The following is a 26,495-nucleotide window of genomic DNA, read 5'->3' as shown; positions in this document are numbered from 1 at the left end:
CTTGCCATATGGCTGACCGTTTGGCATGTTTCACAGAAATGCTGAAGTAGCATTGCTGAAGTAGCATTTCTGTGGACTGCCCGTGCCGTTTTTATGGTCAGGAAAACAAGTAGCAGGAGGAAATTGTGTCCGTGAATCACACATGCTTTCAATAGATTTTACTTGTATCCACTGTATAAGTACTCGAAGACAGGGTCAGGACATTAGGCTGCACTTAAAGGTTCCTGCGTTAAGTAAAATATGCGTCACTGCTCATTGGGTGTAAACTTTTGTACGTCTCGTTGCGCATTTAATGCGCCGACTCTTTGTGAATGCTCTACCCTGAATTCTGCCGTTGTGCCCAAATCCGCATTTCTGCCAGGGTTAAGAGTTTGGGCTGTCATTATGGCACTTGAGAGCGCCACGGTCTGTGCTGCCTGATTAATGTATGCGTCCCCTCTCGCCCAGGCACCTTTGCTGTCCCCAGTGTATCATTGTCGCAAGAATGTATTTTCACGCTGAGTGTGGATACCTGCTCTCGGTGCTGGCGTACGCTTGCAGTTATTCACATTCATCCGATATCAATGGTTGCAACGATTGCAATTAGCATACGCTGTGATGTGTGTCGGGTGAAGGATGGTGGATTTATTTGCATGGTATTGATCTGTGTGTGTATACATGAGTGCCACTCATGTATACACCTCCGATTAGCACGGTTGGCTGCGTACGGTGCGAAAGAAGTTCAGCATACATACTCATAACATTAGTGCAGAACAATTATTTTCTGTAAAAGCATGAACTAATTTTGTTTGCATATATTGTTCATATTGCACCCCATGCCAAAAGGAGTGATATTAATGGGTGACACGTAGTATAATTTTTCATTTAATTAATTGCTCAACCATAAATATGACATTAATTACCATTTCAAATTTGACATTAGGTCCCACTGTGTAACTGGACTGGAGAATAGAGGTGCAGGAGGTGTTTTTGGGAAGCAATAGTAACGCGTCCTTGCAAGTTACAACTGCTAACCGCGGAATGGTAAACATTTACATTTTAGCAAATTATAACATCTCAGTTCATCTAATGCTCTCTATTCCCCAAAGGGAAATTAAAATCCAAATGCAACGATTTAATTTCTTGGACATGCTTCGCGTTTTTTTCCCCTCCCTCCTCAATGATCCGGTTTTACTTTCCCACTTTGGCTTCAAGACAGCAGCCGTCAAACATTAACCAGGATCAAAAGCGTAATTGTAGAAGGCTTGGCTTTTTATTTCTTGCCATTTCAGCAGGGAGACCAAAAGGAGCAAGGCTGGCAATAAACGTGGCTGAAATCACATTAATTGTTGGAATGGAAACACTCCAAGGTTTTTGCCTTGCAGTTTTCCTTTTTCTCTCTCTCTCTCTCTAAAACCTCAGTTATGCAGCGCGACCACAGATATGCAAGTGCTGGTCCTATTACATGCCTGCCATCTGGACATTTTTGACGGGGGGTGGGGGGGGGGCAGGTGGGGGAGGGGGGGGGGTCTGGAAACGTATCCGCTCTCGAGAAATCATAACCCCACCCCAACCTCAAGTTGCAGTGCTCGTTTGCAGTGGCGGAATCCAGGTGAATTGTTTGGTCATAGAAACAGAAAAAGTCGTTCAAGTTGGCAATTATTTTTGTGCATGCTCAAGCATTTTTATTTTTGACGGGCCAAGGTTAGCGGTTCAATTTCCCGGAGCGGCAGTTGGAAACAACGGGGGGCGAGTTTCCTAAATCACCCCCCACCCACCCACCCTCCTCCCCACTCTCGCCCACGCCCCCACCACCACGCCCATCGTCTCTTCCCCACCCAGCAGTACAAACAGGTACGCCACAGTTGCATGGTGTCACGTGCGATCGGGCAAAGTGTGGGGTCACTCCCTCCTCTTCCAATACGTCTGGCCAGCGTGGTGGATGCGGCCCAATATGCCCCCCCCCCACCCCGAGAGGGACAATCTCAAGCTTCCTCCAGTGGAGGCCCTGATGCCAGCGGTGGCCTGAGAAAAGCGATTGCAGGGGCTGCCCGTTTGCCTTTTCACCTTCTGCTTCGAAAACAATGAGCTCAGAGCCAGTCGTAGTTCGTGATGAGTGATGCTTAAAAACAAATCTGATATCAAGTCGTAAAAAAATTATTTGAAGCGAATATGAAAAGGGCTCTCGCAGCGTGCGTCGATAACCATCATAGAAAACAATTCATAGCACATGTTAATTATACCTGCAATTGAAAAAAATAATTACCACACAAATTTTTCTTTTAAACTATATCACTCAAGGAAACTTATAATTTTTAAGTAATATTTGGTCCTGTTTGTTTTTTTATTTGTAAGATTGCCAACATTGATTCACTTGCAATAAAGCATTCCGACAGTGGAGATTTTAGAATATTTTCGTTGGTCACGCGTGTTATGGTGAAGGGGAAACTAAAAAAGTTGTGCGAAGAAGCACGCAGAAAGATGCACGCTCGGAGTACGCGGATTAGAGACCAAAACGATCGATGAGAGACGCCAAAAATAAGTGGGCTTAGGCAGAGACATGTCGCTCAAAGGAATGATGCTTGATGGGCAATCATAATGACGGAGTGGCGGCCACGAGAGGGATGGAACGCACCGCCCCCCTCCCCCCCCCCGAGGATGTCCACCAGGTGAGATGGAGCGATGAAATTGGCACGTGTGCAGGTAATGGGTGGATCATTGCTTTGCAGATATGGCAACGGCTTGGCAAGGTCCTTCCTTCAGCAGTGGATTAATCGTGGCTGATGTTAATGATGAGAATCACGATACTTGATACACTCTTAACATTTCCAAGGTTATGGCAATAATAAAACTATACAAAGCAGGTATCGCCATTTGCAAACTCTCCATCCAACAGCTTCGGTTTATATGTGAACATATTCAAGTGTATTGTTTCTTGCGTCTGCCCGTTTGTGATTATTCAAGTTAAAGCACCGCCTTTCCCATTTGTGAGCTCGTTCTTAAACGCTCTGAAAATAAAAGGCGACTAAGAGTGATGCTAAAAAGGAGAATGAGTCAAGCGCTCCTGTTGTCGAAGCACGTCGATCAACAAAAAGAAGAAGCAATCTTAAAAGGAGCGATCTTAAAAAAAAAAATGTTTCTCTTTTTAAAAAGTTCGCATTTGCGGCAACAGATTTGTTAGCCGTTGCCGGTCCCAGCGGTGTTGAAATGCGAAGCTTTGTAAAAAAAAAAATTGACGTATTTACTGATTCTGCTGCGGCAGAGCGGCCCAGAGCTGTCAGGCCACTGCCTATTTGTTGGGCTGCGCTCCAGCATCCCAGAGGCCCCCCACTCCCCCCCCCCCCACAGCTCTTAAAAACATCCGTTGTCATTTTACCTCACGAAAGGCTTATTAATCAACCTCCTGGTCAGTTTCGCTTAAGCGAAAGAAAAAAAACCCCACACGGCGGCTGTGGTCAAATACTGCTGATTCGCTGAATAATGAAATATAGTGTAACATTTAGCGAAATGTTGCCAAAACAACGTCTTTTTATAAAAATAGGGGCGGATGAGGAGGGCGAGGGGAGGGCCTATGTGCAGTGGGGAACATGAATGTTTAATGCTAACGGCTTGGTGCTAAGAGAGTCTGCTTCGGCTGAGGAGGTCAGGCAGGTTTTGCTCCCTCAACTGGCGCTCGCCCAGGCGCTTAAAAACACTGTAATTGGCCTATCAACTGTAGCCTAGCTTGGCACTCGAGGACTTGAGGTTGAAAGTGTGGATGCAGTGAGAATTTTTTTTTTAAAACCCCGCAACGATTATTCAGAAAGGCGAGTTTTACGGCCAGGAATTAATTAGTACGCCGAGGAGGACTCGTTCTAGTCGCCCCTTCTGAAACTCTTCTGATTAATCATCGTCGGTGCTGGAAAGAAAGGCAAACATACTTTAGATAACGTGGATAATCCGAGACGGTGAATATCACTTACAATAAATACGTATAAAAATAAAGTTGTCTTCAACTAAAATTTACCTGACACTGGATAAGGACTTGCGGAGCTATCCAAAGTACTGAACCTCAGTGTCACTGCAGTGTTAGAGTAGCTCCGATGCGTAACGCATTAAACCTTATAAATCCACACATGAAAAACAAGTATGCATTCATGTCCTTGCCTGCTTATGCCACTGATGGTTGGAATGACCCCCACTAGAGGGAGCTGTAGAGAGCCTCTCTAAAGGATATTTTGGTCTCCTCTTCCACTCTAGTGACACTTCTTGGAAGAAGTTGAGGTATCCACACTTTATTCCACCACACGTGAACTGCTGATTGACGAACTGTAGTATAAATGGTGTACCATTCATATAAATTGTGTACCATTCATACTGCTCGGGTGGTCAGTGACAGGAGAATTGAAAATTCTTGGCCTTTGTATAAACTGCCACACGGGAGTTTGAATCGGACTAGCAACCGTCTGGATTTGTAGTCCTATTTGTCGCTGTACGTTATAGCAGCTCAATATAAATATGCAATAGGACACCGTTAAATTGAGCATTCGTGAGTAGAACATAGCATTGTTTATTTGCTTCACAAGGAAGGGTTAAATATGAGGTGAATAATGAAGGGGCCCTTGTCATCTGTACGCAGAATGCACGGGAAGTACGAGTCGCCTTCTTATGAGTGAGCAAGTCAATACTCACGCGGGTCAGAATTTCCAAATCGATCTGCTTGGCTGCGATTGGCAGCAGCTCCCTGCCATGCTGAGATACAGTAATATAGCGGCTCTGCCGATCTCTCTTTAGATGCAAAGTGCCACCTTGGCCATCAAGGTTGCTTGGATGTGCATTTTATGGTGACTTTGGCACAATTGAAAATCCCCACCCCCCTCCCCACCGTTAAGGTGGTGATTTTTGTTTTTTGTAAAGATGTGTGTGTGTGTTGACTGCATGCACTGATTTTTTTTTTGTAAAACCCATAATGAAACCTGCATTAGAAGACCGATATCATATTGAAGTAACAAATATGGATCCTACAACAGTAAATAGGGTTGGTGTTAGTGTGGACTCCGTATAAACGATGTGTTGTGATCATTTACATTTGTTTAATACCATCATCACCTCTGCTGAGACATCTGGCCAGCATGGAAGAATAGAATATCAAAATATCCTCTAAAGGCGCTCTCTAGAACTCCCTCTGTTGGAGGGCCTTCTGCCAGTAGTGGCATGAGCAAGCAATCGCCGGGCTGCACTTTTCGCCTATCTCTAATATCATCATCATCGATGTTAACACGTACACAGCACCGTATCTCACATAGCGCCCCATGATCAAAAGCAAAAGCAGCAACAAGGCAGAACGCACGTAAATGAAATAACGGTGCTTTCCTCAAACGGGCATTCACACTCTTTATGCATGGTTAAAGTGCGTCTTAAAGTTACCCGCTTTATAGGCAAAGCACTGGGGGTGTACTTTACTAAATAGCCATTCTGCGAATTTGACTGATGTATCAGATGATGAGGACATTGCAAAATGAGCAACGTTTGTTCACGGTTTAGTTTCCCTGCGGAAAACAAAGCTGTTCCTTTTAGTGGAGCCAAGCGTGGCAATAAATCCCCCTGACGTAGTGCGAATCAAAGGCCCTGACGGCAACTACATGCCCTGATCCATTAGGGAGATGAGAGAATGCATCACTGAGAACGACTGTGGCGATGGGAATGAGGTGGAGCGCCGTGTCAGCGACTGTATCGCCGTTGTGATTTACCGAATGCGTCTCACTATCTCATCATTTCAAATGAAGGTTTGCTAATGCTCGGAACCACAACGGCCAATTTGTAAATTTACCGCACCACTTTGTTTAATTCAAGGCACGCTGGGAGAGAGAATTTGTTTTGAAATAAATCAAGGCATGAACTAATTAATTAGAGAACCATACACAGACATCGCACGTTTTAAAAATATGCATTGGAGATGCGCGCAAGGCATCTCTTGTATCACACACTCTCTCAATTATTTACAATAAAGGTGTTTTGTTGAATTGTTGTGAAGATTGGATTGCATTAATTGAGTAGTACAATGCTCATTTGGCTACACATTATACATACCCAGCAACTTGTTTTAATCGAGAGTGCATGCATTATTTTGATCTAGTTTCATAAATGTAAATTGGTTGCGTAAATGTGACCATTTTTTGGGGGGGCGGGAAAAACATAGATAACACAATAGTGCGTTCTGTTAAAAACAAGAAGAACAACACTGTAATTTTCTCACGTGAAAATGTCAACATGGGGGGAAAGTAAATTGGACTTGTAATTTTAGAACATTCTACATGTTTATTGAATATTATTTTAGCTACAGGAGGTTTAGAAAATAACAAGTAAATAGTCTTCACTCGTGCTGTGTTATTGATATAAACATTTATTAATGAGAGATTGCTAATTTATTTTGCAAAATATGTTGTTAATTAAAGCTTTCGATGATGATGATAGCTTTCATTTAAATAATATTTGCAACTTATTTCGCATGAAACATGTTTTACATTCGAATCACTTAACACGTTGCGTGTTTATCTTGTGGCAATGTGCCGACGTACGAGATGTAAACAGTTTGGTTTTAATGTGGCAGTAATTGGCATGGGAAACTTCCCACATCACATAGATTGCAAACACTCTAACATTACCATCATTTAGCGTACCACCCATGGAGGTTATCAGGACTGCTTGCTGCACATGAGGCATTAGTTCTCTCTCTTCTAGTAGTAGTTAGAAAACGGCTGAGGTATTGTAATTAATAATTGTAAAAAATAATATTTGTAAAAAAAATCATTAATTAATCGTGACCGCGTGCAGTTGCACGCATTGACTCACAAAATCACACTTTTACATTGACGTTGGATAAAAAAAATTCGTACATGTAGTGAGACATACCAGAGAGGGCCTTCGCCAAGTGGCTTCATGTAGATATCACCCCCTTAATGTATGGTAACGGTGAGGCCTAATTGCCCGTGCAATCCCACCAGGATGGCTTCCTGTGTTTTTGTGAAATAAAGAATAACGACAGCAAACATGTCTCTGCTGACCAGACTATGGCGATCGATTAACAAGTCAATAGCCTCTGTAAGAAAGGACATAAGCTCACATTATTACAGTTTCAGTTGACACAGCACTTACTTACAATTATTCAGGAAGCATGGACAAATACACACTGATTGCACATCAAGCAAGGGGCTGGAGTGAAGAGCATTCGGTTCCAATAATTGGATTTTAGTGAAATTCGCTTAGTATGGTGGTTTGGGGGTGGATAAAAGATTATTAAATGCTTTCATTGAAAATATTTCAACACAAGTTATTTGCAATTCAGCATACCCGTTCAAAATAATGCAGAACAAGTAAGACTATGGTTTGTTTTGGTGGTGAAACTCTTTTTCCACAGTGAATTTGGAATAAAAAAAACATTATTGGTGTTGTTGTTTTCTGTGAACAGTATAACAAATGCATTTCACACAGAGGCCTGTTTTTTAAATAATTCTGAAGGATTTTATCTAAAAAAACAGCAGCGGCAGCCTTCCAGTATCGGTGCATATGGAGGCAACAGATTAATTAATCTTCGACAAAGAGGTGAGAAACTTACCTCCAAGGCTTGTCAGAGACATATAATTTTTTGACATTAAATCATAGACCCCCCAAGGGGCTTTCATAGCTGACACAATCAATCCATTGAACTTTGCCTCTTGCTGCTTTTTATATATATATGAAAATCAGCAAATATTTTGTGAACAGGTCAGCAAAAACAGTGCACTTAATGTAATGAATACCGCAAAAGCCGTAATAATGCATTTTCCATTTCGAGGGTATATTTGTAAATATATATATATTTTTTTACAGAAGCAAGTACATTCACCAAACAATTGCTGCGTTTTGTCATTGCGCTTTGCCTGAGACGCTATCGGCCGCCGTCGCTAAGGAAGCGTTCACGACGGGCAGCGCGCCCTGTCCTGCGAGACGGAACGCTCGTCGCCCTTGCATTCCTTGTTAAAGATTAGCTTACCATTGTCCGGTGCACGCGTATATGACCCGTGAAAAAGCGGACCGCTGTCATGATGAACAAACAGCGAAGATAGGTTAATGTGTTTGTCAACAAGCCGCCTTGTTCACGCCTTCGGGGAACAAGTGTCGGATTAGAATAGGCTTTTCAAGAATAACTTTTTGGTTGGTTATTGTGTTTTCCGTCTGCAATCGGATTTTGTATTTATTTAACCAGCCTGCATCCTTCAAATCAAAATAACGAATTACGACTTTTACCATCGGTTCAGTCGGGATTGTTTAATCTTCTTCTTTCGTGCGGCTGATGTATATGGAGACAAACAACTACAATTTCACATTCAGGATGTCAACCCAGACAACCGCATCAGGAGCAACGGAGTGTATCGCTGTCATGTCTCCTTCATGTCTGTTGATCAGGCATTGCGTCGCTATACGTTGTGCGGTCTGATCTGGATGACCAGGGTCGCACATTGGAGTTTTTATTTTATTTTTTATTCGTGCATTAGGTATCCGAAATCTGCCATGGTTTGGGCGGACACAGTTTAGGGTGGACCATGAGCTTCGTGAAAGAACAAACCCAGGGGATCTTCTGCGTTGGGTCTTTCACAAGCTGGTTATGAGTTATTTTAAACTCCACTCAGCTCTCCAAGATGTTTCAGTGAGCAGTGCTTTCGCCGGCACTCAGCGCAAATTATGGCTCGACCGGCTATTTATTTATTTACTTCCTCCCATTTGAAGCACGGACGTTTATACAACAGCTTAACACTTCCTCGTCAAATTGAACGGCCGATGATTTAGCGGTCGTGCTGCGCTTGCGACGCATGGATGCTGAATTATCCCAGCACTCAGGCGATTCAGTCAGTGTGGTACTGCGGAGAGCAGGCCAACGTGTTCATTTCTTCTTTTAATCTTTTAAAGCAGTCCTGGCACATACGCGTTTAGCTGTGAAGTATCACCCTACAACAATTCTCCATTGTTTACAACCACCCACGCTCATAAACTCTAGATGAATGAATACACTTTCTTGTTTACGATGCCTGCGAACCAACTTTTCAAAGCATGTTTCCACATTCAACTCGCTCAGGTGCTCGATGCTATGGCGGTGTTCGTACGGTGGCCACATCCGTAATTAGCGAGGCTTAATTCATGTTTACTCATTATGATTCTTCGTAAATGCCCAAAGCTACAACGGCCTGGTTAATAAGGAAGGGTGATGTGTCGCGGCTGACAACATTTGAGTCAAATGTGCAAGACCAAATGATGTCGATCAATTTTGACACGTTGCAGACACTTCAGCTGCAATGTTTGTTGATACTTTACTTAATTGATGTAGTATGAATATAAATATTTAGCAATATTAATATTCAGAGCAAACATTTTTTTAATGCTTTGGCGGTATCTTATGGGTCATGTTAGGTTTCGAGAAATTCAATTTAACAGCACGCAAATATATAACTCTACAAGTCTCAAAATATTAAGCTGGTGTAAAACATGAAGTAGGTAAAAATCGCACTTTATCAATCCGCTGCTGGATTAAGGTCTCACATTCTACCCCTCCCCTCTCATCTCACTCGACTCTCTACTACACTCTATGCTCTCTCTGCTTCACCAACTACTCTCAACCCCACTCTTTATGCTCCACCAACTACTCTCTACTCCACTCTCTATGCTGTCTATGCTCCACCAACTACTCTCTACTCCACTCTCTCTGCTCCACCAACTACTCTCTACTCCACTCTCTATGCTCCACCAACTACTCTCTACTCCACTCTCTACACTCTATCTGCTCCACCAACTACTCTCTACTCCACTCCACTCTCTCTGCTCCACCAACTACTCTCTACGCTCTCTCTGCTCCACCAACTACTCTCTACTCCACTCTCCATTCTCTCTGCTCCACCAACTGCTCTCTACTCTCCTCTAAGCGCTCTCTGCTCCACCAACGCAAGGCATTCTGTCGAAGGCCCCAGTCAACCATAACTCAGTAGGAGGTCGCTCCATTTCCTCTGTACCACATCTTGAGATGCGGTCGCATTTGTATGCGATGCAAATGCGCATTGTATTGTTTGACCATACTTCACCATGCTGTTCAGTGCTGGTTGATGATAGTTTCAATGCAGTCAATGTTAGAAAATATACTTTTATGTGTTTATAAAAAACAGCACTGAAAGGATGATGGCCAATGGGTGATATGAACAACGTCAATGGGAGAGATGGTAACATCAGCTCGTGATCAGGAATTATATGGATTTTTGTATTGCGAGACCATGACAGGTGGTGATGGCTTGGGGAGGCCTTCATCCAGCGGTGGAAAGATAATGACTGATGATTATGATATATTTTACGTGTAGTTCAAGCCTGGATATAGTGTTTATGCTACTGCATTTTCCCTGCTGGACAAAATAGTTTGGAATAGGCGGACCAAAAGTAGCTATTCTGTGCTTCTGCCACGGAAAACAATTTGCTATGGGGGAGACTCAACTGCTCACCAAGATACTTCTCAAATATTGTTAGTGCCATACTCCTGATGCGTGCTCAACCTAAATATCAGAAGCGAATGAAGGAATTAATGCATGAATTACAAAACATGCGTCATTCATCTTTGTTCAACTGAAGTATGTTTCCTTTTTTGTTGTTGCAATTGATATATCTTTTTATTTAAAGCTGGGCAAACCTACAACGAAATGCCATGATTAATTATAATATAAATCAACTTAAACGAGCTTTTATTGCCATTTTATTGTTCCAATAAAACCGTTTGCAAACTCCTGGCACTTAATTAATGTTTGCTAGATGTCCAGTTCCCAAAAATGTATTATAAAGTTTTTTCCCCATCCATCACAGAGCACTTTGACATGCGTGGCCAATTGAGGCCAACAGGACCTTTATATTTCTAAAGTAGGCCACTACATTTTTGATTTAAAGCTTTCGTGACTGCAGTAATTCATATTCTTAGTTTTTTCGGTAAAGTCACGTTGAAGAGAAATTTTGTTGTTTCTCTTCAACGTGACTTTACCGAAAAAACTAAGAATATGAATATAGGCCACTACACTTAAAAGTAGTTGTTTGCCTCTGAACGTCACCTCCAGAAGGCCACAGTGTGGAGACTTTAGAAACACCACGAGATTCAAAGAAACTGTCCAAATCAGTTGGCACAGTACTGTGGCACGTGTATATATTTTAAAACTAGCTCCCCACAGATTTTATGTTATAAAAAATGTAATGCACATTCTGCTTCCCTTCTATTTTTAACCTGTACATGTGCTAGTGCTTTTAGGTAAAAAAAAATTGTAATGGTTTGTTATCAAAAAGGAGATGCTTAATAATGCATCTATTGAATTCTAGAAGATGTGGTGAATAAAATATGAGATAAAATAAAGGTGTACATTCTTGACAGGCTTGCGGTGAAACAATGCAGTTACTTTAATGTACTGTGATTTAACATGCATCATGATTGAATACAATTTTACTATTTGTACTCATTATTGCACTTACTGTTATGTGTAAAAATAATAAACGACGGGAGTCTCGAAGTCATTATTTAAAAATGCAAAGGACCACAGCAGTTCCTTAAATAAAGTTTTTAGCTTTTGAAAGATGATATTCACATCATTGTAGTACTTATTTTTTACGTATGATTTAGTTACATTTATTTCAAGATATGCATGACATATGCTGGAAATACTGTTAAATGTATTCCATGTTACTTCAGATGCAAACTTTGAATTCTGTTACAAACAAATCCTGCCCCAATTAATGTCACTTGGCAAAATTGTTTTAAAAGCATCTCAGTAACATTCACGTGAATGGCTTATGTGTACGTTTAAAAAAAAATATATATATAAATATGCAATTATTGTTGGTGAAAAAATTGTAATTGGAGATGTGTGTGGTCTCAAAAAAGGCAAAACACTAACTGGAAGCCAAGTACACTCTCTTCATCTGTCACGACAAGCCGCATCTTTAGCCGTGATTGCAAACTTGGCCGCAGCGAGGGATTCTTGAACGAGTATTTTGCTAGAGACCCATTACAATCAAACGCTTTGGTATTGCAGCACAGCAGTGCCTCGGAGGACAAGCCCTCCGTGCCCAAGTGTAATTTACAGCACCAGGTCGGTTTTTACCCATAGTGTCTTGATTGTTTGCCTATTTCTAAATGCCAGTGGGTGTGTGCTTTAAAATATATAAATCACGACACATCATTCCATCTCGCTGATCAAATTATATACAGTTCTCAACGTCTTAAAAATTACGCATTTAGCGCCCATGAAGCATTTCTGTTTATTTAAATGTGACATAAGCCGTTTGTCGACTGAAGGGAATAACGCAAAAATATGGCCCATTTAAAATCTGCTGACATGCGACAACAATTTGCCTTCTAAAAGTAACATCTTTGGTATATACCTGTGGGGTTTATGGCAGTTGGCAAGCGTTTGACACTATGTATGCGCAGTGTGTGTAAACTAATCCATTAATGCAATTTATCGTCCTCTGCACGAGAATAAAGTAATGCTTATCTTTGAGGTTCAGAATGGCTGTTTGTGAGCCTTTTAACCGTCGTTGATGTATTCAGTACCTAAAGTGGCTAGCCATTAAGAGTCAAATAACACCATGCTTTTTTCACAGTGGGGCATAAGCTTACTTGTAAAGGTTTAACGTTTCGTTGTAAATAAGAATTTTCACACTATTAATTTGTTTTCTCGAGCACATTAAGGGCCCACTGGCTAGTAATCAGAAACTTCCACTCGGAGCTTCATAGACGTCACAAGGTGTCGATTAAACGGGCCCCGTCCACTGGTGAAGCAGACACTGATGGTTGTGTTCCTTGAGCGTCTCATTTTACAAGGAAGTAAGGCGTGATGAAGACCCCCACCCCCTGCGGCATTTTCCATGCTGGAATGACCGAAGTGCAGATTTTATTCACAGTGTGCATTTTTATTAGGATACCATCAGATGCGCAACTTAAGACAAATGGACAAAGAAAGTACCGTTTTTGTTCGTTTCAAACCTCAGCCACGACTGTCTCATTGGTCGAGCTCAGACATGAAAGACACCTGCTGGCTTGGTACTAAGATCCCAGCATGGGAAGTTATTCTCCTCCCATTTTTGTGTAAAAGCATAATTTTCGGCTACAAAGGGCCTCATCGCAGTCTGCAAAAATGTGCAGCCCCGTGCTTTAGATTGCGTGCCGGATCGGGAGGCCACGCTTTGCCTTTGTACCATTACCATGGCTCTCAAAAAATGTTTGGTAATTGTATGCTTTACGTTCTATATATTTGAGCTCTTAGTAACTAAGACGACCGTTCTCTCAGTCAATAAGGTAGTGATTACCAAGGCTTTGATGTATCGGTGGAAGACTTTGTGTAGGTAGTGGGAACCTTTTATAACGCAATAATTGTAACATATCTGATGCTGTGTGGGTTGATGCATTACGCGTGTCAGATAAAGCATGGGCTAGGAGTTATCTCATTGAATGTGCATAAAGCCAGACTGGGCTATTATTGATATACGCGAGGAAGAAATACTTCAATGGCTGATGGTATTGATTTCAGGTGGGATAGTTATAATCGATCACAGCCACCTATTGCTGTGACATTTTCTTTGTTTAATTATTACTGAAGCCAATAACACGTAATATTTTGTCATTTCCAATTTCATGGGGTCCCCCCACCTTCAACTTTACCAACCCACACTGACCAGCATGGTGAAGTATGGACAACCCCCACCTACTCCCCCCCCCCCCCCATGGCCGATACCAAATGTGGAGGTCTTCATCCAATAGTGGATTTACTAATGACTGCAAATTATTGATATAACACAATGTAGAACACAGTATATATTGATAAATGTGCAGTATATAATGGTGGCTAAGCATCTCACATTCAAAAGTTCGTGAGTTCAAATCCTAATTGGGGGTGGACTCAGCCCATCATCCCTCTGGGAACATTAAAATTAGTACTACATTGCAAGGAAGGCTGCCGTGGTCGCCTATGAATAGACTCACCCCTGTCATAGAAATATGGAATTTTCACTACTCGCTCAGGGCTATGAACAGGAGATTATCACTGCCCCAATTCTAATTTGAGCAGGAAATCACTTTAACATTTGACTATGAAGTTCTGCTGATAGATGCTTATGCCTATGAATGAGCACACTCTGCAAGCACGTCTAAACATGTTGAAGGGTGGAGTGACTTTAACAATGGGATGCAGCGTAATATGTTGAAATAAGGTGGAATAACCCCAGAGATGTCAGGTTATTGTACACTCACTTCAAAACGCAGTTCAGTGTTAATATCTTCTGAGATTATGGACATTGTGTACAGCTAAGCAAGTTTGAGCCTGCCTCGTTTTTTTCGGATGACCACCAGGGCTTGCCAGGTGTTGTAGGCATGAGGCTGCAAGGTTGCAAACATATGTCAGTGTTGAGTGACCAGGTACCTTAGGGGGTTTTCTTTCACCTTCATAAAAATATGTATTCATGGAATTGACCAGACATGCCAATACAGAACCCTCCTGAAAAATATACATGTGCTGGATAAATACATGGCAGTATTAATTCATATTATCTCAGTCCCTTGTAATGTCACAGTTACTTATTTTAAAATAACAATTGACAAATTCGTTTCGATTCCAGCTTAATTGCATTTCGTGAGACTGTGATCTGGAGATATCATCACGAATATGTTTTATTTCAAAAGAGTGACTTGTGTTCAGCTCAGCAAGTGGGACATTTAAATAAGTCAAACTAATTGTAATCTCTCTTTGTCAACCCACTGCGGGATGAACGTATTCCCATGCGAGATTGGTCGTGGGGGTTGTGTCACCATACTTCACCATGCTGGACAGTGTGGCTTGGTTAGAGGCAGGGCCGGAGGGAGCAAATACTTTGTTCAGATACCGCTGATGCTGCTGTGAATGGGAAACGAACTCAGGATTCAAGGTACAGAGGGTTAACCACTGCGCCACTGCTCCCTACCAATATTCAGTGCATTGGCCAAAATGGAATATGAATGCATGCAACTGTTGACATTGTGTCTGTAAACTTACATATGCAAGCTGTGGACTGTTTTGGTTATAGCGGAAGTAAAAAGTTGCCTTAATTTGTTTTCCACTCTGCATTGAGGTTGCATTTTAAAATATGTGCATTTTATAACTCTGGGCAAGGCTTTATATTTAAAATGACAGAGAAAAAATGTCCAAAACTAAATCTCAGCATATTTAATACGAATTATTTTAAACTAGCTTTAAATGCGTAAAGAGTTCAGTGCTTACAATAGCCAATGAAAACATAAAACTACATTTGAAATGCTTGATTGTCCACGAAACAAATATTACTTGTCGTCCAACAGTCCCTCTGTCCATTCCACACTTTTCACAAAACTACAAATCCCATAAACCAGTTGCTACCAATGACTGTCAAAACTCTCCACACGGCGTATTAACACCAGTGCCCAAATTGGTGTAGTTCTTGAACGACTTTGGAAGTTAAATACGTTTTTTAAAGATTTTAAAAACATATATATGAAGCACAAATCCAGCATATCAGCCTGATTACTTGTGTGCATTAAAACCCATGAGCATGGGTTTAAATTAGCTTACATTCAAACGATTGAACGTAAGGAGCGTGTGCTGTATGTATACTATTATCAATACAGTTGCAGCATCTATGCATCGACAACACAGGCCGCTTGTAAATGAATGTTTGTCATGTGCATGCGCGTATCCGTGTTTTTTTTTCGATATGTGCATTTGTATGCTCTCGCACGATTTGATCTACTTGGAGTCATATTCTTGGGCACGTCTCATAGTGTTCTTATGTTCAGAGTATCCTCATCTTAGGATGCACAGTATATAACTATAGCTTTAAAATCCACTAACAAAGCAGAGGTTCCTGTAATGGACTGGGCTGCCAGCTTGTTTCTCTTTCAGGGACATGTTGTTTCACCGTTTACCAGACTCTCTCGACGCTTTCAAGCATAGCAAAAAATGTAGACCTATGAACAAAATGTCAATGCTCATATAGTTCAAAACTTGAACTTTGCAGGTTTTCGAGCAAAAAAATCACATCGCGTTTAATGCAGGCGATGCTTGAACAGTTTGTCATGTGTACACGTGGTGCCATGTTAGAGCGTCCCTCGCCTATATTTCATATTTGCGTATTAATTCTTGCCCTTGTAAGTCTGAACATCTGGCAGCAGTTATCCCACCAGGGTGGAGTAAAAGGGTGACTGAGTGATGGTGCCGTTTCGTCCAAGGCGTTGGGAGCTTCGTCTCTTGAAGTGAAAATAAAACCCGGATGGTGGAAATCCCCTTTGGAGATTAGACTGTAGGGAACCCTTGGTATTCCTTGCTTTGTCTCTGATGCTTACCTTTCATGTTATAAATACCTTCTATGTATAACCGTACCTTTGTACGGGGTTCATTTCTTTTGTTTAAGTGGTGGCTAATCAACTTCACGTACGCTTTCTTCAATGATTCAATGTGCTCCTCCAGAATCATCGGAGATATTTGAGATGTGGCCAAATTTGGCCACGGAGGGTCGAGCGCTGTGTAGGAATACAAATTAAAGGTCATGGTAAATGATGAGTGTTATTGCTCAAGATATTTTTTTCCATGAAAGGCTTTCGTACGTGGACAGTTCTGCCCATGCATGTGCGTTGCGTCAAAATCGATGTGATTCGCTGCTCTCATGAGTGACGAATCGGTGCTGATGTCATTATTACAGCCCTGAGCCAGTGGTGGAAATCCCACATTCATATGGCGGGGACGAGTCTATTTCTTGGATATCTACTGTTGACTTGCAGTACTTATTTGATCCATTCCACGCGGGATGATGATGTGCCGAGTCAACTCTCAAACGCGATTTGAGCTCGCAACATTTCCGATTGCGAGGCGCTCACTCTGCAGCTGAGCCACGTGGCCAATGCATTGTGTGCAGCAACAACAACAACAAAATACGAAATATCACGGGAAAATGTGCGCGTGGCATTTGACAAACTTATTGTAATTAAAAAAAAAGTTCCCATCAAGGATTATTAAAAAGTAAAGCTACATCTCGCGGACACGTTGTGCTCCACATCGCAAGCTATCGCCAACTTGCCGAGGGCAGTGAGGGCGTGGGGGCCATTGAGTTGTGCTCCAATGTAACAAAATAAATATGGATTGGGTCTCTTTTTTAACTTTACCACCCCAAAGGCTACATAACCCTCTCCTTTGCCAGATGCACAACTGTGTCTACACTGCACTTTAAAGTGTGACACTGCCTCGCACATGACTAAGCCGCGTGCAAGTGCACATGGCGCGGCCCCGCTGGGACGCGGTCCCTGCTGCATTTCTGTATTCGGTGACAAACGCTGAATCGCGTGTCGGCCATGGACGCCCCTGCTGAATCTCCTCGGCCCTCGCTGTCAGCTGCAGCAGTCAGGTTTACATAACATAGTCATTAGACTGCGCCTCGCCGCGCTCTCATGGCTCCCACTGAGTCAAGACAACTGGATATTGTGTGTGTGTGCGTTACCGGGAAGCACGGTTACATTTGCTGTTGATACGTTAATTTAGTTTTCCGTGCGTAAAAAAATAAAATAACTGTTGATTGGTTAATTATATTGTGCAGTTATTGTCACACACGAGTGCAAACGAAAACTTAAATGTGGTACATTTTAACGTGCACAAAACCCCTTTTCATCACAAACATATGTGTCCACATGCCTTTGGATTTACCCCATATCATTTGAGCCATTTAATGCTAATTGCAAAACAATTTATGCATGACCTAATTACTAACAATGTGCTGCAATCATTCTGCATTGACCTTGAGATTTATGGCATCATTATATCCCACATGCTCTAATTGTATATATTACAGGAATGCTATTTAAGGTTTCTATTTAAGAATTGGAATGAGGACTTCTTTACATCTTGTGCTACGTCATCATAGGGGTAGCTGCAATAGGTTTTAGACCATCTGAAGTGTCATTAGTTTCATACAATGGCCCAGTATGGTCGTTCTAACCTCATGTGAAGATTTGTTTGACCCCTAGGGAACCAGAAGGGTACAGTACCTGTCCAAGGTGCTGAAAGTATTGCCGATAGCGGTCTGCTGCCTCCTGGTGTTCAATGTCTTGTACCTGCTGGTTCCAGTTGTGACGGCTGTATTGTGAGTGGAGTATTCGTGTAATGTTACATTTAAACAGAGTATTTAGATTGGGCAAAAGTAATTAAACTCTTGATTGCAGTTACTTACAATAATGGGAAGTTGGAGTGATGTTATTATTGTAGTGGATTACAGAAAAATGTATTATAAAAATATGCTCTCATTCACATTAGGGGTCAATTTTATTTATTTATTTTCCTGACATATTGCCCTCCCATTGCTGAACTCCTAATTCGTACGTTGTCACAGTTTAATTCACTGCATATTTTCCCAATGCCTTTAGGGGAAAACAAACATTCATTTTCCATGGAATGCAAAGTCGTAGAAGACTGCATCCTCATGCTCATAATATATTTGAACGTGGTCATTACAAAGGCTCTATACCTTCAGCGCTCTTGTTTTAATTGACGCTTTCAGCTCGTTACAACGTATTTGGTGAAATGTTAGAAAAAAAAACACACACACACACACCTAGATGCGGATGTATATCCAGCGGTACAGATATTGAATAGCACACATTTTGTAAGAATGTATAAATTTGCTTGGTAGTGGGGTCAAGACTTGGAATATTACTGTGAGCATATATTGACAGAAGCGATCCTCAATTAGTGTAACATTTTTAAGGGTTTATGTCGGTGGCCCGAGCCATCAATCTGTTAGCGACATAGAATACCACATTAGTTTAGGAAATGGGGTTCCCTTGACAGCCATTTTCTGGTCTGGGCTATTATTAAAATTGCAAAGTTTATGAGCTGTTTCATATAAAGTTGATGTTTGGTATGCTGAATCTAACCTGATGTGTCAGCAGAGGAGCATTTGAATTAATTTGAGCACTTTGGAGTCCAAACCCCCATGATAAAAAAGCCTTTTGTCCTTTGGGAACTGGCAGTGGACTGGTATAGAGTTGTTCTTTATGACCTCTAGTGAATATAACATACCCAATTTAGTGCTGAGCATATTTGATTCATATTTTTTTCTACGTTTTAACTGGTCGTTTCAGAAGGAAATTGACGTTCAAATCTCAACAAAAAGGAATACGTATCTTCACAATAATACATTTTTGTTTGGCATTGCCACAGTTTTGATCTCAAGGCGTCCCACTTGAGCTCAGCAAAGACCCATGATACATGAATAACGAGCAACATTTGACAATTCCTGCTCGTGTATCTTATCTATGCCGGTCCAAAAGCTGTCTCCCACTCTCTCTCACCTTTTTTGACAACAGACAAAACAACGTGCATTATACTTTATTAAGTCGCCGCGCATGAAGTGCGCGTGCATAAAAAGACTTATTCCGTATGATAAATTGAACAAATGAAGAAGCTATTCGACTTTTTTGGGAAAAATTAAAGAAACGAATCTCGGTGCATCATGCTTTGCAGAAAACATCAATTCCATATGAAGATGTCTAGTGTAATGTGTGTTGGCAAGTCGAATCACATAATGGACTATTCATGTCGACCCCACGGGCCTTCAAGTGAATGACCAGTCTGGTTTGTGGTCGTTGAGATTTCCTCTAAATGCATAAGAGCGAAATCAGATATGCAATCATAATAATCACTTCCTTTTGTGCGTTTAAAATTTTTTTGGAATATACAGCTGCTGCTGCTGTTGTTTGGTCTCTTTGAATCAAGAGAACAATTCCCACAAAAGAACATCAAAAAAGTGTTTTTATGATTTAGCCACGTAATAACTTCCAAAAAAATTGCAATATTGCCAATGTTCCGGGTTTCGCCAAATCCTGGCAAAACAACAGTCTACAGAGATCATATGAACAATAGCTATTTTCTTTAATAACACACACTTTTCAAATTATTTATCGACACAACATTAGAATTACATTTCCAGAATTCCCATTCACCGCAGCGCATAATGCAACGTGACGTTCACAGCGCTGCATATGTGGCACTGGTTGAAAATGTGACATACGGTATGTGGAGCATGCGTTGTTTTTTTTTTACTTTATGGCTTTATATTTAGTGGAGTGCTTGCAATCACGAAGGGCGTATCATTTATCTTTCCGATGGTACATCACGGGCTGTTTAAAGGCGGCGTCCGTTCAAGCCTGGGTGTTTTTTTTTGTGCCCTGATTTTGGCACCTTGTGTTTGAGATCACCCCTCAACCTTGCGCCTTTACCACTCCACTTCCAAACCTCCGCACTCCCCCCCCCTCTCCACCGCCTCTAAAATATAAAATATAAAGCCCTCTCTCAACATTTGGGCTGAGGAGCCCCTTGCGCTCATACTCCACCCTGTCCGTGGAATGTTCTCACAAACTCCACTCCAGATTTTGGTTTTTGTTGGCCCTGAATTAAAAGAGAATGACAGGGTTTGGTAGCGGGGAGGGAGAGGAGAGAGAGGGAGAGAGCAATGTTCGTGTGAATTAGTTTAATGCTTTAAGTTTGCCAACGAAAGCACCTGACACCTGGAGTATTTTTTTGTTGCATGTGGAACAAAAAAAATCGTGCGTGGTTTGGAATTTTCACTTTTCGAACAACTTTTGCCATGCCTGCTCCAAAAGGTATCATTCGTTTTGACGCCTGATGAATAATTCTAAATTTGAACATTTTGCTGCCTTTTGCGAGCCAGGTCCGCACTGATTTTGACACAACCGTGAACGCCAGAATGCGGTGTTTTTGGCTCAATCTTGCACCAGCGTGCACACTTTCACAATAAGCTCAATTTGGCGAAAGTTTCGGTGTCTTGCTGAAGGAAATCAATCTGTGATGGGGTTTTTTTTTATGAATTGATACGGCGCGGTTTTGAGCAGCAACTTCTGCGTTGCCCTTGAGAGAATGTTTGGTATGTGATGCGGCGATTTATAGATTGCCATATTCATTGCAGCTCGTCGTTCGACCTCTTTTAAAGGGATAAGGGGGGTCCAGAGAGTCAACGCTCAACAAACGTTAAACGAATGTCAAATTCAGAGTGAGTAACAACAGCGTTATCCGATGTTGTCCTAGCGTGCGCATTGCTTTAGCTCTCGTGCCCTCTGTGTAGATGATGAAAGGCTGCTTCATTGTGCGAATTTTTTCACGTTGTTTTCCCCGGGCCCTCCTCGATTTTTTTTGCAAACAGTTTGGGGGGTTCGGCCTTCCCCCCCCCCAGCGCCCACCCCTCACTCCCAATGCTGCGCGGCTGATGCATGCAAACATTGAACAATTTCGCTGAAACTTGTACCCTTTTAACACGTTGCTCCTATCTAAATGCAAAACCACAATTCACGTACTTTCAATTAATTCGTTGTATACATATATATGTATTTTTAAGTAAGCCGATGAAACGTTTCAAACTATTCAAACACCTCGCGTACACGGTATGGCCTCATTATTATAATGTGTGTGGTGTGTTTAATGAGGGGCGCGGGGGGGGGCATGCTTGACTTTGAAGAGTTGCACTTTGTAGCTTGCGGTTAGCAGAGCTCTTTCCTGAGTTTCTGGAAACACGAGTGTACATCCTCTCTCGGGTATCACTCGAACCTCAGCAGTCGGGACACGGTTGAGGTTCGGGCCTGCTCGAAACAGATTGTGGCGTAATGCACTTGCGAGAAGACCAGTGGGTGAATTGATTTTAGAGAAAGCAACACGGAGACGCCCACAGACATAGCCATCCCCAGCAGTTTTGCACTCGGCCACCGGCGAGAATGATGTCCCTTGGGAATGACATTAGCGTGTGTGTAATTTTTGAAAAGTTGCCAGAAAAATTCTGCCCCACTGCTGAAAAGAATATCATGGGATTGAGGCAGTTCTGTGTAGGCATTTTTGCATTTGTGTAGTATTCATTGATTGAGCATTAAAAGGATAAGGAGCAATCGTTTTTTTGTTATTTTCTTTGAACCTATCTACGTTACTTTACCGAAAGACCCAAAGAATAGAAAGATTGGCATTAAAAGGTACACAATTTGTTTTTATACATTTTATGATCATGAATTAATTTGTTATGCTGACTATATAATTGCCATATATCTGCTCGGTGTGCGTGCGTTTGTGGGCATATGTGGGCGTTGCAGTGGTTAGTGCACTTCAAACCCAGTGACCCGAGTTTAATTCCCAGCCATGGCAAACATCAGTGGCGAGTGATATCTGATTCGGTCATGAGCCTCCCTTAGGTCAAATCAACCTTAAGTGAGTACCGTTCAACATGTGGAGTGTACACAATAGCGCTGGGGGAGACAGAGGTGGCATGGTGTGTAGGTGATCGCAAGCACGTGCCCCAACAGGGTATGAGAACATGGGAATTAGTGGTGGAGCGGTCCCTGCACTGCACTACAAAACAGCAGACCTGAGTTCGAATCCTGGCTGTGGATAACATCAGTGTCAAGGGTTACCTAAACTTTTCAGGCCCTCGCCTAGGTCGACTCAGCCTCAAACGAGTATGTAGTACGTGAACACTAGCACTGAGGAGAGCAAAAGGAAAGCCTGGCATGGCGCTTTTTTGCGCGTTGTCAGCCTTAGCTTGTGGCACGCCAATAGCGCACGCCCCAACAGTCTGAAATTTGAGGTGGGTGACATTATCATTATCATCATTAGACCTCCTTTGCCAGTAACAAAATGTAATAATAGGGTTTTTCCCCTTTTGGCGTCATCTGGTCGAGCACCAATTGGGTCGAGGCTCAAAAGAAAGTCGTCCCTTGGTGTGGACCAATCAGTTTCAAGGACAATGCATATATTATCATAGTATGTTTTTTTGTTTGCATTTTGACTGCAGGTATTGTGGTTAATGCAGACATGAATCCTTGTAAAAAGGTTTCAGTTTTGTTGCCGGAAAAAAGGGGAAAAACCCTATTATTATATTATCATGATCCTTCATCTGCTTGTTAGTGTGTAAATGTTCGGGTTTTAAGAGGCTCTTCTTGCCATGGTGATTGTAAAATATTACCAATGATGTACGCGCTTGAGTGATGTACGCGCTTGAGTGATGTACACACTTTAATGCGGCAAACAACTTCCTAGCCCGCTGCCCCCAACCACGCTGAACACGGCACGTGACCGTGCACACGTAAATGTTGTGCCGCGTGGTTCCGGCAACCCCTGACTGCTGGGCCCCATTTCATTTCCTCTGCCAGCAGCGTAAAGTTTGTGTGCAGGAAGGGAGCAGTGTTAGTTACAAAAATTAAGCTGATTTGGGTGTGTTTTTTGGGGAAAAGATTAGAAGGTATGTTGCAGAAAATGCTCTCTCCGCTGCACGAGCGACTACGCGAATCAATTAATGCGAACTGACACACAGAAGCAAATTCTTCTTTGCGGGATCGTTTTTCTGCGTTGTAATTCTTGCCAAATTACTTTACTCTATAGCGAGCAATTATGAAGGGGAGCAAAATCCTCATAAGTATGTACACGAACAGCTGTAAAAATATGCTTTGAAAAGCGTGGCCTTTTGATATGGTATCGGAGGGCTAGCAGCTACACTTACATGGTCTATTGGTTTTTAGTTAGCTGTTATACAAATCTCAGGTTTCAACCTGAATTTGATTGTATACTTCTCTAAAATAATGGCGTGTCATGCACAATTTTAAAAGCTGCAATGCAGACGATTGCGTCACGAGTCCATCTGATGTGACATTTTAATTTTATGTGACGTCACTGCTGGTAATCTGAGATTTCACATTGTCAGCTGCACTTAGACTTACTTAAAATCTTTGGCAAAAATCTGGACGAACTTTTTTAGTGCACCTGGAGCTTTTGAGATTCATCATTTTTAAATGACAGTGCTGCCACTGACATGACTCCACACCCAAACGCTCCTGCGCACACATGCATGTGTTTTTTTCTTTCTTCTCTTTAATGCATTTCTTTGAAAAATTAAAGGCGCATCCATGAAATGTCATTCCAACCGTGACACACCTCTCTCTTTAAATTAAACATGTGGAGCAGCTGTTGTTGAAAATAACGTGTCAAATACACATCAGATCAAAACATATTAAGCTAAGTGTGTTTAAGGAGGCGTTTGCTTGATCAAATGAACAACATTTAAAAAAAATACATAAGTGGCTGTAAATGTGTTTTGAACTAGTCTCATAACTATACTTTGAAAGATTAGTGCAATTGTGCGCGTGTACATTATGGACATTATATTCCAATTGTGCTGTGTCACGTCAGGTGACATGATTGTATTTGGCCATGATTACATCTAGACTTATTTCGTGAGTTTGAAGAAATGTATATTTGGAACTCCGCATCTAGCAGAAAATCACCTTGCGTCAAAGAACAGCCTCAGAAGACGTCACAGAGCTGCCTATGAACTCCTTTAATCGACCTTTTTATGCACAGAATCGAGGAATAGATTGTATACTCCCTGTTCAAAGAATGCTCATCTATGTGTCAAACCAAAAACATGTGAAGTCTCAGAGCTGGAGTAATCCAATTCAAGTAAATGTCATGGGCGTTGCTGTTTGTAATCATTGGTGTCCAGGCTGAGACCATAACCCCACTACACTTGAATATCAACTTCAACTCGGCCATAAGATTTGCATTTAACTGCCCATATAGGACTCACCACTGTGATCTCCACATTGGGTCAAACTTAACATCTCTTAATGTTCGACGGCTTGTGCACCAGATCTTATTTTTCGATTTAAAGCTTTCGTGACTGCAAGGATTCATCTTCTTTGGTTCTTTCGGTAAAGTCACGTAGAATGAGAATAAAATAATAAATTGATAAAATAAAATACACAACACAAGCGGCCTTCATCAGGTGAACGGACGAGACTGTCCTCCAGACGGACTGTCCTCCAGACAGTCTCGTCCCTTCACCTGATGAAGGCCGCTTGTGTTGTGGCCGAAACGTCGTGAGAATTTTATTGTATTATTTTATTTTATCAATTTATTATTTTATTCTCATTCTACGTGACTTTACCGAAAGAACCAAAGAAGACAGATCTTATTTATTCACGATGTAATTACAAACAAATCCGCAGACTACCTGCTGGATCTCCTCTCTGTTTCAAAGAACAAATTTGACCTCAGGTCTTCGCTCATTTACCAGCTTCACATTCCCTATTGCCGTACAAAAACCGGAGGAAGGGCCTTTGCTATTGATGCCCCCAGGGTCTGGAATGCTATTGCCAATAAACTGCAACTTGAATCACTACCTATGAGATCTTCACTCAAAACTGCTCTAGAGGAGTTGTACACCCCTAGCTGCCACTGCTATTCAGTGGCCTAAAATAAAATAAAATGTTTCACTCCAGATGACCGCTGCAAAGTATTATCTGTATTTTGATTTAGTGTGCTGATCTTAAAGGTGCATTGAAAAATGTGATACTCCGACTGATGCTCCTGTTGTTGTGGAGTGACTCATGCAGCCAAATATGGCTCTAGGGTTTGGTGGTACATGTTATCTATGTAGTTTATTGTAAAAAATTCGGTCACAGTCCCTATGATCACTGTTACGTTGCATTTATGGCTTTATTTTGGTGATTTCGAAAACTTTTTTGGTTTGGCCATGTTTTTGTTTACGGAGTTAGACTGATGACCTTAATCTTAGTTGTCGTGTGGTTGTTGTTTGACTTGCATCCCACTGGGATTTTTGCACACAGCGTTGGTGTACGGTGCTATTTCAGGAATATTTTGATGTTTTTTCCTGGATTTTCTGTTTGCACAGTCACATAGTCACTTTAAGATGTTTTCTTGTTCATATTTTTGTTTGTTGCGGTTGCACCCGATTCAAGAGCCGAATGGCTCACAGGGCTATACCAAGTAAATGGAACTATGGAACTAAATGAACTATGAACCGTGGGAGGTGCCTAGATTCAAACCCAGGTTCTCAACGACGGTGGCTCAGTGATTCAAGCCCTGGGCCACCCACCCACCTCAGCATTGCTGTTTTTTTTTAATAACTATAATCAGCAGATCCTTGATGTTTTCCTGCCTTGTTATTTTGGTGTCTGGATATACATCGAATGATTTTGGCAAACATTTGTACAGATTATAATTCCATAGACACGTGTGCTCATCAATCTTTCATATTTATCCGTGCTTTGTGTCAGCACATTGTTTTAATATGGCCCATTAGTAGATTACATTTGATATCTGATTACATCAGATTTGGTCGACATGCATTTGCTAATCAATGTTTCACGGCTGATCAGATAACGTGCTTAAGAGTGATGCGATTCAAAGTTTCAAGTGCTTCTTATTAGTGTTGTATTTATATCTACAGTTAATATCAAAATTTAATTAACTTCCAGATATATATTTTTGAGTACAGTCTTACTCCAGAAGAATAACTAAGACAGCAGAGCACAGGATACACTTTTAAGTTGGCAGCATGTAATAAATCAATAAGCAAAGGCATAGCCGTTTTCCGGTACAGTGTTGCAGCCGTCAAAAAGTAAACAGTGGAATGTTGTATGG

The 26,495-nt window shown here is 41.6% G+C and overlaps 1 protein-coding gene and 1 long non-coding RNA gene across 7 annotated transcripts in view; both read left to right on the top strand.

Annotated features, from left to right (window-relative positions):
• LOC116940375 (pro-neuregulin-1, membrane-bound isoform-like) overlaps positions 1-26,495 on the top strand; it is a 492,066-nt gene that overhangs the window by 102,206 nt on the left and 363,365 nt on the right. The gene's annotated exons all lie outside the window — the stretch shown is intronic.
• Positions 1,509-19,722, top strand: LOC142924051 (uncharacterized). Its single transcript, XR_012941192.1, has 2 exons — positions 1,509-10,888; positions 11,029-19,722. It is a non-coding gene; the product is annotated as an uncharacterized LOC142924051 (long non-coding RNA).

Source organism: Petromyzon marinus, chromosome 8, assembly GCF_048934315.1.
Source record: "Petromyzon marinus isolate PM22_M1 ecotype Great Lakes invasive population chromosome 8, UKy_Petmar_22M1.pri1.0, whole genome shotgun sequence".
Classification (NCBI taxonomy): domain Eukaryota; kingdom Metazoa; phylum Chordata; class Hyperoartia; order Petromyzontiformes; family Petromyzontidae; genus Petromyzon; species Petromyzon marinus.
This window is presented reverse-complemented; position numbering and strand designations above follow the sequence as displayed.